Source organism: Leopardus geoffroyi, chromosome A1 (assembly GCF_018350155.1).
Source record: "Leopardus geoffroyi isolate Oge1 chromosome A1, O.geoffroyi_Oge1_pat1.0, whole genome shotgun sequence".
NCBI lineage: Eukaryota > Metazoa > Chordata > Mammalia > Carnivora > Felidae > Leopardus > Leopardus geoffroyi.
In genome coordinates this window covers 139,960,722-139,974,192 of record NC_059326.1, presented here as the reverse complement: position 1 = coordinate 139,974,192, position 13,471 = coordinate 139,960,722, and the positions used below count along the sequence as shown (strand labels likewise).

At 42.4% G+C, this 13,471-nt stretch overlaps 1 long non-coding RNA gene and 1 pseudogene across 1 annotated transcript in view; both read right to left on the bottom strand.

Moving 5' to 3' along the window:
* LOC123607014 overlaps nt 1–13,471 on the bottom strand; it is a 46,573-nt gene that overhangs the window by 33,013 nt on the left and 89 nt on the right. The window lies entirely within an intron of this gene.
* On the bottom strand, nt 4,884–13,471 carry LOC123606994 (annotated as a pseudogene).

Below are 13,471 nucleotides of genomic sequence, written 5' to 3'. Positions count from 1 at the left end.
TGCAGTCACTCTGGAAAACAGTACAGAGGTTCCTGAAAAAATTAAAAATAGAACTACCCTATGACCCAGCAATTGCACTATTAGGTATTTATCCAAGGGATACAGGTATGCTGTTTCGAAGGGGCACATGCACCGCCATGTTTATAGAAGCACTATCAACAACAGCCAAAGTATGGAAGGAGCCCAAATGTCCATCAGCGGATGAATGGATAAACAAGATGTGGTATATCGATGGAGTATTACTCGGCAAGCAAAAAGAATGAGACGTCATTTGCACCTACGTGGATGGAACTGAAGGGTATTATGCTAAGCTAAATTAGTCAGAGAAAGACAAATATCATATGACTTCACTCATATAAGGACTTTAAGACACAGAACAGATGAACACAAGGGAAGGGAAACAAAAATAATAAAAAAATAGGGAGGGGGACAAAACATAAGAGATTCTTAAATATGGAGAACAAAAAGAGGGTTACTGTAGGGGTTGTGAGAGGGGGGATGAGCTAAATGGGTAAGGGGCATTAAGGAATCTACCGAAATCATTGTTGCACCATATGCTAACTAATTTGGATGTAAATTAAAAAAATAAAATTAAAAAAAAAAATAAAGTATTAAGGGAGTCCAGGTACAGAAAGACTTGCCAACAACAAAGGGCCAATGTGAAAAGAGAAAAGGGATTTTGAGTGTTGCTTCTACTGTACTCTGTGTGTGACCTGAAACAAGGTTCCAGGACCAGGAACCCTAAATGAGAACAAATTTAAGAAGATGTAAATTAATTAGGGTAACGTTAAGATGCTGTACAAATAAACCTCAAACTTTTAGGAACTAAGAATATTAGATGTATTTTTTTAGTTGCGGTAGATTATACTTAAGAGTTGAATTATTTTTAAGTGAGCAGAAAATGTTATTGTTTTGCTTATAGAACAAACAGTCCACGTTGTCCTGGTTCCTTCCATCCTATATGTGGATGTTCCCTGAGGTCTTAGAGCTAGCTGAAGGGAAAAGAAAGGAAAAAGGAGGTACATCTACTTTCTTTTTTTTTTTTAAGTTCATTTATTATTGAGAGACAGAGAGACACAGAATGTGAGCAGGGGAGGGGTAGAGAGAGGGAGACACAGAATCTGAAGAAGGCTCCAGGATCTGAGCTGTCAGCACAGAGCCTGATGCAGGGCTCAAACTCACAAACTGCGAAATCATGACCTGAGCCGAAGTCAGTCGCCCAACCAACTGAGCCACCCAGGCGCCCCTAGGTACTTCTACTTCTTAAACTCCTTGGTCTGGAAACGATACATATCAACTCTGTGAAATTGTGAATGTGAAATTGTAGTGAACTAGTCCCATAAATCCACTGAATGCAAAGGGTGCAGGTGGGGGGAGGGAAGGTGGGCTCAGAAATTTTTTTAACTGCTTGGGCAGATACTTCTTGGTATTAATACTACATTTTAGAATTCTGGTAAACAGCTGGCCATCTTTGCTAAAGGCTCTATCACTAGATTGTCTCTAGTCACTGGTAACACCAGGAGCACTACTTTGGAACCCAGGAAAAAACACATACAATAAAGGCAAAAGGATCCTTCCCACACTAGAAAAGAACCTACTGGTGCCATGAAGTCTTGATCAGATCAGGACCACTATCAGGGTCTGTATCAACAGGGCAGAACATTAGCAACCTTGCCAACAACAGGTGCCTGTGTCAGTAGAAACATTAAGCATACTTGACAGAGCAGGATGGCCAGCTATAGTGCCTCTGGCAGATGACTGAGAGAGCAGAGCCACCTTTGGTGGCTGTGGGAGATGAAGGCACCTTAGGCAGGCACCAACGAAGTCTCTGGGGGTATTTGAGGTCCCAGCAGCAGGTGACTTGGGGAAGGAAGACATTCCTGGGTGATAGAGGAAGAAAATGGCAAGCACATCATGGTACCCGAGAAGATCCTCTTTGCGATTGTGTGTGAGCTGGCCCCTCACAATGATTTCTAGAAACAAACCAAGAGGAAGGCTTTGTTGTAAGACAGGTTGTTGGTAGGGACCAAACAAAAGAAATGTTATAGAGACTTTGGCTTTATTCCAAAGCTACTGTGGGCTTGAAACTGCAATTCTGAAAAATCATCACAATTTCCTGTGTATTATCAAACCAGATTTTATTATGAATGTAGCCCTGGTCCCATGGCTTAATTATCTAGAATATTGTAACAACTAATAGCAAACTATGTTTCCCTAGGAGAAAGGTCAACATCTGAGTTAGTACCTGGGAAGAATCCAAACTCACAGATCAGGTGGCCAAAGCTTTGGGAATGGATCCCAGGAAGCCACTTTGAGTTTTGAGGTGGGGAACAGAATTCTGCTAAAAGCTATTGGATGCGACACAAATTGGCTTTCAGGATCAGACACCCACGGCAAAGACGATGAATGAGGACCTGGTGCTACTCAGAGGAGGAGGGGAAAAGCTGAGCTTCAGGGAGTGGATCTGCTGGGGGGGTGGGGGTGGGAATTATGTTGCAGGCAACTGAAAAGAACAGAGGGAAATTGGGTGAAGAGAGAAGGAGACTGCCAAGCCCCAGAACCCCAGAGGTCTCCAAGGTAGACAGCTGTCAGAACGAGTTTCCATAGTCTTTAGTCTTGAAAAGTATCTTTGGGGCTTAGGAAGAAAATGGACTTCAATCTCCAGAGCACCAGATAGGAGCTTGGAGTGTCCTGGGAAGAGCCCTAGAGATGTCTGATTGTGACAGGGTAGAGAAGGCTAGAGCTTAGAGCCAGAGTCACTGCTCACAATCAGGAGGAGGACCCGGATTGACACAGGGTGAAGTGTGGCCCCAGGACCAGAGCATCAATATCACCTGGGAACTTGCTTGCAACATAAATTCTTGGGCCCCACCCCAAGTGTCCTTAATCAGAAACCTTAAGGGTGGAGCCCAGAAACCTGTGTTTCAGTAAACCATTCAGGTTGATTTTGATGCAGGCTAGGGGGGCCCAGAAGACTCGAAGGATTGGATGAGGCAGTATATAATGGGGATTATTATTTGACTGAAGTTAGACCCCAAGTAGTAAGCAACACAATGGAGGCTATGATCTGTGCATCCCAATCTCCTTTTATCTATCTTCCAACAGATTTGGAAATGGGAGCTCCATTAAGACACAGACATAGGGGCGCCTGGGTGGCGCAGTCGGCTAAGCGTCCGACTTCAGCCAGGTCACGATCTCGCGGTCCGTGAGTTCGAGCCCCGCGTCAGGCTCTGGGCTGATGGCTCGGAGCCTGGAGCCTGTTTCCAATTCTGTGTCTCCCTCTCTCTCTGCCCCTCCCCCATTCATGCTCTGTCTCTCTCTGTCCCAAAAAAAATAAATAAACGTTGAAAAAAAAATTTTTTTTTAAAAAATAAAAATAAAAATAAAAAAAAAAAAAAAAAAAAAGACACAGACATAAAGTGAGACCAACATTTCAACTCACAGGGGAAACTTGTGTGAGATCAGCAGGCACAGATGCTCACAAGGGGCTGATATCTTAGAATAGTAAACAGAGATGTGTTTCACACTAACCTTGCATATCTACTCATCTCCTGCCATCACCCCATCACTTCCCCGGGCATTCAGTACACTTTGACTACCTCCTCTGTGCGCACAGCATAACTCTCCTCCCATAAGCATGTTACCCTTTGTCTTTTTCATCAGCACTCAAGATATAAACACACAATAAATTTTTTCTATTCACTGTTATTTCTCCTCTTTACCAAACCCACCAATGTTGCAACAGTATTATTTTCTACTTTATTTTTATTGCTTTTATTTCAACCCCAGTATAGAATCACAACTGAGCTGACCTTGGGGTTACAACATTTTCATTTTTCTGTAGAAAAATGCATTTCCACAATACATTTACAACTGAACTTTGGAACGTGTTCATAGATGGGAGGCGGATTGATCGGCATGACTCCTCACACCCAAACTGGAACAGAAAAAAAATCTAAACAAATGGTGCTACCAAGGAGAAGAAACAAGTTCTACCACAACATTCCACATCTGCTTTCAAATGATGGATTTAGCTTCTCTGGCCTTCCCTCCACTAAAAAACGAGGGAAGAAAAAAAGAAAGGAAAGAAGGAATGGTGGGAGGGGAGAGCAATAATTTAGAAATGCGTAAGTTCTTTTTCTCTCTGATACATGGATAAACTTTTATTTTACCTACCAAAGGGAAAAATAATATTCACTAAAAGCTGCCTAACCTATATTTCCAATAGTGAAGGTGTTTATTTTACTATCTATCTTTAAAAGGCTTCAAATAAAATATAGCTAGGAAAGTACATAAAGAATTCGCATTATAAAATTCTCCACGTAATTAACGTTCATAATAATGTTAGGACTATAGCTAAAAAAAGTAATTTTCCGTAGTTTAGTCGGAAGTACAGATAATCAGCACCAAATGTATACATTAAGTTGTAATAGGCAATTGTAAGCAAACAGTATCAAACTGTATAACTTATTTTTTTTTAAGTTTACTTATTTTGAGAGAGAGCATGAGCAGGGGCAGGGTAGAACGAGAGGGAGAGAGAGAATCCAAAGCAGGCTCTGCGCTGACAGTGCAGAGCCCAATGCGGGGCTCAATCTCACAGACCGTGAGATCATGACATCAGCTGAAATCGAGTCAGACACCTAACCAACTAAGCACCCAGGTGCCCCTAAACTGTATAACTTTTAAAAAATATTTTTTAATGTTTATTTATTTTTGAGAGAGAGAGAGACAGTGTGTGTGTGAGTGTGCGAGTGGGGGAAGAGCAGAAAGAAAGGGAGACACAGAATCCGAAGCAGGCTCCAGGCTCTGAGCTGTCAGCACAGAGCCGGATGCAGGGCTCAAACTCAGGAAATGCGAGATCATGACCCGAGCCAAAGTTGGATGCTTAACCAACTGAGCCACCCAGGGGCCCCTAAACTGTATAGCTAACTGTAAAGTCACTGTAAACTAATTAAAATAACTGTAAATTAACCAGAAGTTGTTACAAACTGTATAAAAATTGATATTATTTTCCCAGTTCTCCCAAAAGCTCTACAAAATCAGTGATGTACTATTCCGTGTTGTCTTTTACTTGTTGTCTGATCACATTTCCTCTAAATCCAATGAAAAACATCAGCAGGACAATAGGCTTCCATGTCTGTGGCTCCATCTCTAATCATGACTATTTTCTTAAAACGAAATTTTTCCTTTAAAAGTTTAGTAACTTTTCCTTCCCTCCCCCCCCACCCAGATTGGGCTGTTGGTTGCATCTCATCAAAACCTGCACATTCACCATTAAACTAGAATTTCAGCCTATTAGCAAATACAATGGTTAATGGGATATTGAGCCTTGAAGCAACATGGTCTACAATGCTCCTAAAGCTACCATATATTAAGAAAAGCTGAACATTTCACTCTTGCAGGTGACTTACTAGCTCCTTTATGCCAGGGGTCAGGTGTAGGGGGTGCTCTACCATGAGCCTTTGCACCTGTTCCCTGGAGGGCTGGATCAGAGCTAAGCGCTCTGTGAGGTCAGCCTTGAAAGGCACTGACCCACCCACGGCTCCCCAGATCATTTCTGACACAGCATCCTCACCTCCACAGAATCTGGCTAGCTCATCAATTCCTTCTTCTCTGATGACTGTGCCATCAACATCAAAGCATACTGCATCAGCTGAACAGAAAAGCTTCTTCAACTCTGAATGGGAGACCCTCCTTGGAAGAATTTTCCTCATTTCTCCAGATTCCTAGGAAATGACACTCTTCTCTTCCTGCTTCTTTCCTGAATAAAAATGCAGCATGAAGTTCTGACTACTAACTTCTTTATGAGAGGTTTCATGAGTTTTGCAAGATCAAGAGCCCGCTCTCTGCTGCTCCTTCCTGGCCTGCCATCCCCATCTCCTGGGCGTCTGCAGTTGTATCCTCCTGACTGTAGGTGGGGGCTGGAGGGGTGCTGGCTCTGATGGAGTTTGGAGGGGGGGTGACCTGTACAGACCCACAGAGCTTTTACTGAACAATCATATGAAACCTGCTGATAAATATGGTGGCTTCTGGTAGGTTTTGCATGTGCTTTTTTAAACTTGAATTGCATAGGTTTTATCCCTGGGCAGAATTATCCTAATGTGCAAACCCATATCAGGCGCTCTGAAGACCCAAAAATACAGCATCTGTATAGTACTCAAAACATCAGTGGGACTCAGTAACGTTGTTCTCTGAAAAACTAATTAATCTTGCCTCTCGCAGCTAGACCTAGATAGTTTTAACCAGAGAAAGAAATGCTAAGGGTAAGGAAATTTTTACATGGCTAGAGGATGCTAATGGAGAGGGTCCATGATGAGTCTTTATAATTAGGAAGAACAGAAGGCTGATGAAGCGAGGAAATGAACTCCTTCTGCCAATAAAAGGACAAATCTAACTGTGGAATCTGGGGAATCAAAATATCCTGAACAAGCTCTTACTCCACAGCAAATACTTGTCTCTGCACAGCACTGGCATGGTGCCATATCTGTAGACTACAGTGCCCAGGATGCTCCTCACCACTGTGTGTCCTCGCTTAGTGACAGTCTTTCTCCCTCAGTTATTCCTCAGTTAAATGTGTTCTAAAAGTCCATGTTTTTGGCTCTCAGTGTGTGGAGAAATTCTACATAGACTGTGTGGTCCAGCTACAGAAGTTCTATTTGAGGACATGCACGCTGAGCCACTTGCCCCAAATCTGCCATGTTCTGTGCACACCTTCCTGCAGAAATTCACATTCCACCATCAAGTCATTTTTCTGATTTAGAAAAACCAGAACATTGTTTCCGGAAGGCTGGTGTTCATACCTCACAGGGAGAGGAGCACTCTGGAGGCTCGTGCCTCTCTCACTGCGGAGATTCAATTATTATGTCAGCCCCTTGTGACCAGGAGAAACAAAGTCCAGCCTTAGGGGCTGTGGCAAAGGCAGGTACATTTGAAATGAGATGGAGATGGGATGAAAAGGAAGGGAAGACAATCTGTGAGCCTGGCAGTCTGGTGGAAAAACAGCCATGGGATGAGCCATAATGAAGCAAGCCCTTTGGGGAGATCATGGCAACCTCTTCATGGATAGAGGCCCTGGCAAGGGCTCTGACTCTGAAATCTCCCCATCTGCACCCCTATTCCTTTCCTTTCCTCTGGACTTGCCTTTCTTTCTCTCGTTCGCTCACTCACCCTTGCTCTCTCCAGATTTGCAACGCAAGAAAAGTAAATCTATTTCTCTCTAGATGTAATTTATTCCTCCATAATATCAAAGTGGTGGACTAACTTCTGGTTTCTCTTCTATGACAAAGTCATCACTGTTAAAGATTCCCAGGTTGAGGAATCTTCCCTGAAAGTCCCAGCTAAACAAGTAATAGGGTGAGGAGACAGAAGGCTCTTCAGATGAGTCAGGGATGACCTGAAAAAGAAACAGGTTTCAGATCAGTCCCCTAACCCAGGACTAGCAAAAATAACATGGTGGTCAACTCGTGCCACCAATAATAGTAATTGTTCCCAACAGGTACCGAGAGCCTTGTTAGCTTCATGCCTACTTCTTGGAAAAGCTTAAGCACCAGATCTTATGAATCCAAACCCTATGTTCATTTTCTTTGCTTTTAAAAAATTTCAAAATACTTCCACACACATTGCCTTCCAAAAACATCATATATACATCTATACACACCCTGAAGTGATATTAGAGTGATGGCTGCAACAGATTGACCCCAAATATACAATGACTTAAAGGGAAGGAACAATTTGGGGTTTTTGGTTTTGTTTTTTTGTTTTTTTTTGTTTTATATGTTACAGAACTGGCAAAGGAGTTCTATTCCACTTCATCATTCAACACAGTGGGGAAGAAGAAGGCTTGGAAAAAAACACACCTACAGTCTTAAATCCCAGTTCAGGGAGTGGTACATTTCACTTCCACACGTATTCTCTTGCCTCATTTAACTGCAAAGTAGACTGGGACGTGTAATCTAACTAGGCAAGCATCTCCACAGTTTTAAGAGGGAATAGATTTTCATACGTAGATAGACAGGTTGATTTAGGTTCAGGTTCAGGTTCAGATTTAAATTTAAATTTGGTAGATTCTATTATTTTCTCAACTTTAAAAAGATGAGGCTTAGGGGCTCCTGGGTGGCTCAGTCGGTTAAATGTCCTGCTTCAACTCAGGTCATGATTCACGGTTTGTGGGTTCAAGCCCCACATCAGGCTCTGTGAGGACAGCTCAGTATCTGGAGCCTGCTTTGGATTCTGTGTCTCCCTCTCTCTGTGTCCCTCCCTAACTAGCACTCTGTGTCTCTCTCTCTCAAAATTAAATAAACAGTAAAAAAAAATTAAAAAACAATAAATAAATATTAAATTTTTTTTTTAAAAGATGAGGCTTAGGCTCAGAAAAGAGAACACAGCTTCCCTAAAAGTGGTACACCTGGTACAAGGAAAATATAATGAATCCAGCCTAGATCTTCTGGGTTTAGGAGGGCTTTGAATGCCATGTACCACCAAGGAAGGTGTTTGAGGAAGAAGTTAGGCAATGCAATGTTATTTTAAGAATAATTTATCAGCAATGTGAAGGGTGGAACTTCAGAAAGAAGAAATGAAGACACAGGACTACGGAAACAATACAAGCCAAATTCAACAACTGCCTAATCTAAAACAGCGGTGATTAAAAGAAGATGAAAGATTATTAGAGCAGAGGTTCAGAATTTAGAGCCTGTGGAAAGGCCTCCATATTGTCAGACTCTACTTCCCTGGCATTTCACTGAGGCCTCTCCAGTTCTCCTATTTCTCAGGCCCATCCTTCTCAGTCTTGGCTGCTCCTCCACCAACGCCCAATCCCTAAACATTCTCAACTCAGCTTACTCCCTGCCCCCTTCTCCCAACCGCCCCCGCCCCCCCAGGCAGTTTCACCTAGTTCCTCAGCTTTAAATTGCATCTAATTAGTTATCTCTTACATAGTAAATCTACATAACAAACCACCCAAAACATAGTGGCTTTATTGTTTAATTTATTTAAAAAAAAATTTTTTAAGTTTTTATTTATTTAAATTAAGTTGGTTAGTATATACTGTCATATTAGTTTCAGGGGAACTTAGTGATTCATCAATTACATACAGCACCCAGTGCTCATCACAAGTGCCTTCCTTAATATCCATCACCCATTTAACACATCCCCGTCCTCCCTCCATCTCCCCTTCAGCAACCCTGTTTGCTCTCTACAGTTAAGACTCTGTTTTATGGTTTTCCTTCTCTCTTTTTTTCCCCATGTTCATCTGTTTTGTTTCTTAAATTCCACATATGAGTGAAAGCATATGAAGTCTTTACCCATTCATCAGTTGATGGACATTTGGGCTCTTTCCATAATTTGGCTATTGTTGATAATGCTCTACAGACATTAGAGTGCAAGTGTCCCCTTGAATCAGTATTTTTGTATCTTTTGGGTAAATACCTAGTAGTGCAATTGCTGGATCGTAGGGTAGTTCTATTTTTAACTTTTTGAGGAAGCTCCATACTGTCTTCCACAGTGGCTACACCAGTCTGCATTCCTACCAACGGTATAAGAGGGCTCCCCTACGCAGTGGCTTTAAGCAATCGACATTCACTGAGCTCATGACTCTGCAGGTTGGCCTGGTGGTCTTGCCATCTTTGATTGGACTTACACACCAATCTGGGTGTCAGCTGGCTACAGACTGACCTAGGATGGCCTCTGCTGGGATGACCCAGGCACCTTGTCTAATGGACATGTTTTTTATCTTTCAACTGGCTACTCCCGGCATGTTCCCATGATCATAAAAGAGGGTTGGAGCAAACCAGGCCAATCACACAAGTGCCTTTAATGCCTCTGCTTCCATCATGTTTGTTAAAATCCCATTGGCCATTAATGACAGCGTGTGACAAAGGACACTGATACGGGGAGAGATGAAGAATTGCAGCCATTTCTGGAGTCCTTCACATATCTATACACAAAGCCTCCTCAACTTATTTATCTGGGTCCTGACCTCTTTTCTGAGCTCTAGACATGTATGTCAAATGGCCTAATGGACACGCACTTGGGTATCTCCAGGCATTTCAAACGGCATATTTAAAATTGAACTTTTGATCCTCTGTCAAAACCCGCTCCTCTTTCCACCATTCATTCTGCTTCTTAGTATATGATGTTGCCATCTACCCAGTGCTCAGTCCACACACCTTTTCTCCTTCATGTCAAATACAATCCATGAAATCCTATCATTTCTACTTCTAAAATACATCTAGTATCTGTCGTCTTCTCTCCTCCCTTGTCATCCCTTTAGTGCATGTTGTTTCCACCTCTTTCCTGAACATGTAAAAAGATCCCAATGAACTTTAAAATCTCAAAACTCCATCTGCAGCCCCATCCTGTAGCCACTCTGTCCTCACTAAGATCACTGGCTTTTATTCATTATCCAGACACAGTAAGCACTTTTTAACCTCAAGGCCTTAGCCATTTTATCATTTTCCCAGGACTGCCATAACAAAACACCACAAACTGTGTGGCTTGAAACAACTGAAATTTACTCATTCACAGTTCTCGAGGCAGAGGTCCAAAATCAAAGGAATGACACAGACATGCTCTCTCTGGAAGCTTTAGAGGAAGCTCCTTCCTCGCCTCTTCTAGCTTGTGGCAGTGCCAGGAATCCTCAGTGTTTCTTAGCTTATAAATGCATAGTCTAATCTGTGCCACTGTTAGGCAGGAAGGTAGGCATGAGTGACAAGAGGATGGACCTTACTCGTCCTGATGGAGATCCCAACCAAGGACCGCCCAGGAACCACCCCTTTCCACCCATCCAGCAGCTAGTTTGTGATTACAGCATCCCAGCAGAAGAAGACTTAAGTCTGTTGTGCTTGTTAGAGTTGTGCAGAAAGCAGTTAGTTTTCCTCACCTTCCCTATGCCTCTAGAATGGAAATAATGTTGCAGTTTCCTACCACCCAGGCAGGCTTTTCCAAGGCATCATGAGAAAGGACGTGTGTAGTTGGCTTATTATGTAATCCAGGCCTCTCACTCAAATGTTGTGACCCTAGGACCCACCGAAAATAAAAAAAAATGGATATGAGCCCACACGTCCTGATTTCCCTCTGGGTTTCCCAGGCCATTGTCCCTTGACTGGCCAGCCAGCTCCTCCCTTGGAATGTACTTTAATAAAACTTTGCTCTGCTTTACTTTAGTTTTGCTGTCCTGGATGTAATTCTTTACTGTGACACCAAAAAGAACTGAGGCTTCTTTCTTTTTCCATTTAACTCTCAGTAACACTTCCATCTTCTCCCCTGTATCTCTTTCTCCTAAAAGGACACTAGTTATAGGATAGGGCCTACCCCCATCCAGAATGACCTCTTTTAAACTTGATTACATTTGCAAAGACCCTATTTCCAAGTAAGATCATATTCACAAGTACTGGGGGTTAGGACTTGACAATTTTTCTCGGAGGACACCATCCAATTCATAACTGCCATGCTGTTCCCAACAGAAATACTGAGTGATGAGAACATGGACTTTGGACTATGGACTGCTTCAATTTTTAAAAATTTTTTTAAGTTTATTTATTTATTTGGAGAGAGACTGAGAGTGTGTGTGTTCACACATGCACGTGAGTAGCGGAGGGGCAGAGAGAGAGCGAAAGAGAGATAATCCCAAGCAGGCTCCACACTCTCAGAGCAGAACTTGATGCGGGGCTCAAACCCACACACTGTGAGATCATGACCTGAGCCTAAGTCAAGAGTCAGACACTTAACCGATCAAGCCACCCAGGAGTCTCAAGGACTGCTTCAATTTGGACACCAATTCTGTTCTTATTAGCTGTGTGATCCTAGGCAAGCTACATAAACCCTCTGAGCTTCAGTTTTCATACCTGTAAAGTGAGGATGGTTGTATAGCATCTACATCACTGATATAATCTGAGAATTTAATGAGTTAATGAGTACAGTGCCCAGAATATAGTAAGCACTACATGTGTGTTTTTTAGATAACATAAATTCTTTACTGTGCATACTCAGATCTTAGCTGAGATGTACTTTCTCAGACAGGCATTTCCTAATTTCCCCTCACTTCAAACATAAGCCACACTTTTTTATTCGCATGTGTGGGATTTTTGTTGCTGTTTGATGTCTGCTTTTTCCAATTGAACTCTAAGTTCCATGAGAGCAGGTTGTGTCTATTTTGTTCACCACTCTATTCCTAGAATGAACAGAATGTTTTGCATATGATGAATATTAGATAAATATTTACGAATGAGTAATTATGAAGGGTTAGAGATGGTAATTTCATTATCATGAGTTTGCAGGTGCTTGATTCTCTATCTCTTCCCCTCTCCCCTTCTCTAGGAATCTTGTAAGAATAAGTTTTAAATTCATAACATCCAGATTATGTTTGGCCTCTTTCTTTCTGCAGCTTCACAGAAGAATGGAGATGTCTGACCCAATTGTTTTCTATGAAAATCTACGCCTCAAAAGAGAGAAAACCAAGAAGAGCAACATGGACCCAGGTGGCAGGAGGGCAAAGGGACAGCGCAGCAGTTACAATTACAGTGTATGGGGTCATTAGGTGGCAATTCAATTCAAAAACAGATACCTGAACCACGTATGAATTCATACGCATTAGTAGGAACTTGTTGTTTATAACAGCCATGGGAAAGGGGAGTTTGGGGGGAGGGACACAAGCATAGCTTGTGCCAAAGAAGCTGCTGGCTCTTCTTACTTCATTGTATAAGTAGAAGTCTGGCTCTGCCAACAGGTAGGTAGATGAAACCCAGCTTATGCCATTTCTATCTACAGAAGAACAAAAACAACCTTCATACCTCATCCTCCCAGTAACAAAAGGAATCTGAAAACTCACCCAGACCTCATTACTCGGTCTCCAAATTGGGGTGCTCCCTTTGCAACCTGGATCCTAATGCACCTTTAAACATACGTGTTGCCAATACAAATCAAAAGACTAGCATTTTTGATGTTATGTGATAGGTATTTTAGATATATTAATTCATTTAATCTCCCTACAACCCTATTATGTGGGTAGCATTATCCAAGCGGACAGTAAATAGGTGAAAGAACCAGGGTATAATTATTCTAAGGTTCATAGTCATTTCACCAGAAGGGCATGACTTGCAGTCTGACACCTGTGAAGTCATTAATAAAACCTAGTCCAGCAGTTTCTTAAAGCGAAGTCTGCTGGCCCCTCCGTCAGAATCATTGGTGGTCTTTGTTGAAAATTCAGATTCCCTGGCTCTGCCCAACACTGAAGGAATCAAGTAGAGGGTTGTCCGGAAACTGAACTTTTAAAAAGCACCTCCAAGTGGCTCTGCTGGAGGGCACTATGGACGCAGATGATTCTTATGCATTAGGACCACACGCACAGACTTCGGGCATTATCGAAAGATGGCAACATACCGCCCTGGGTGACTTCAGCCCGGCTCAGCATCCTCTAACCAAATCCGGTCCCTGAACCGCCTCAGGATGCAGCCGCACAACGAAACTAAGCACGCGC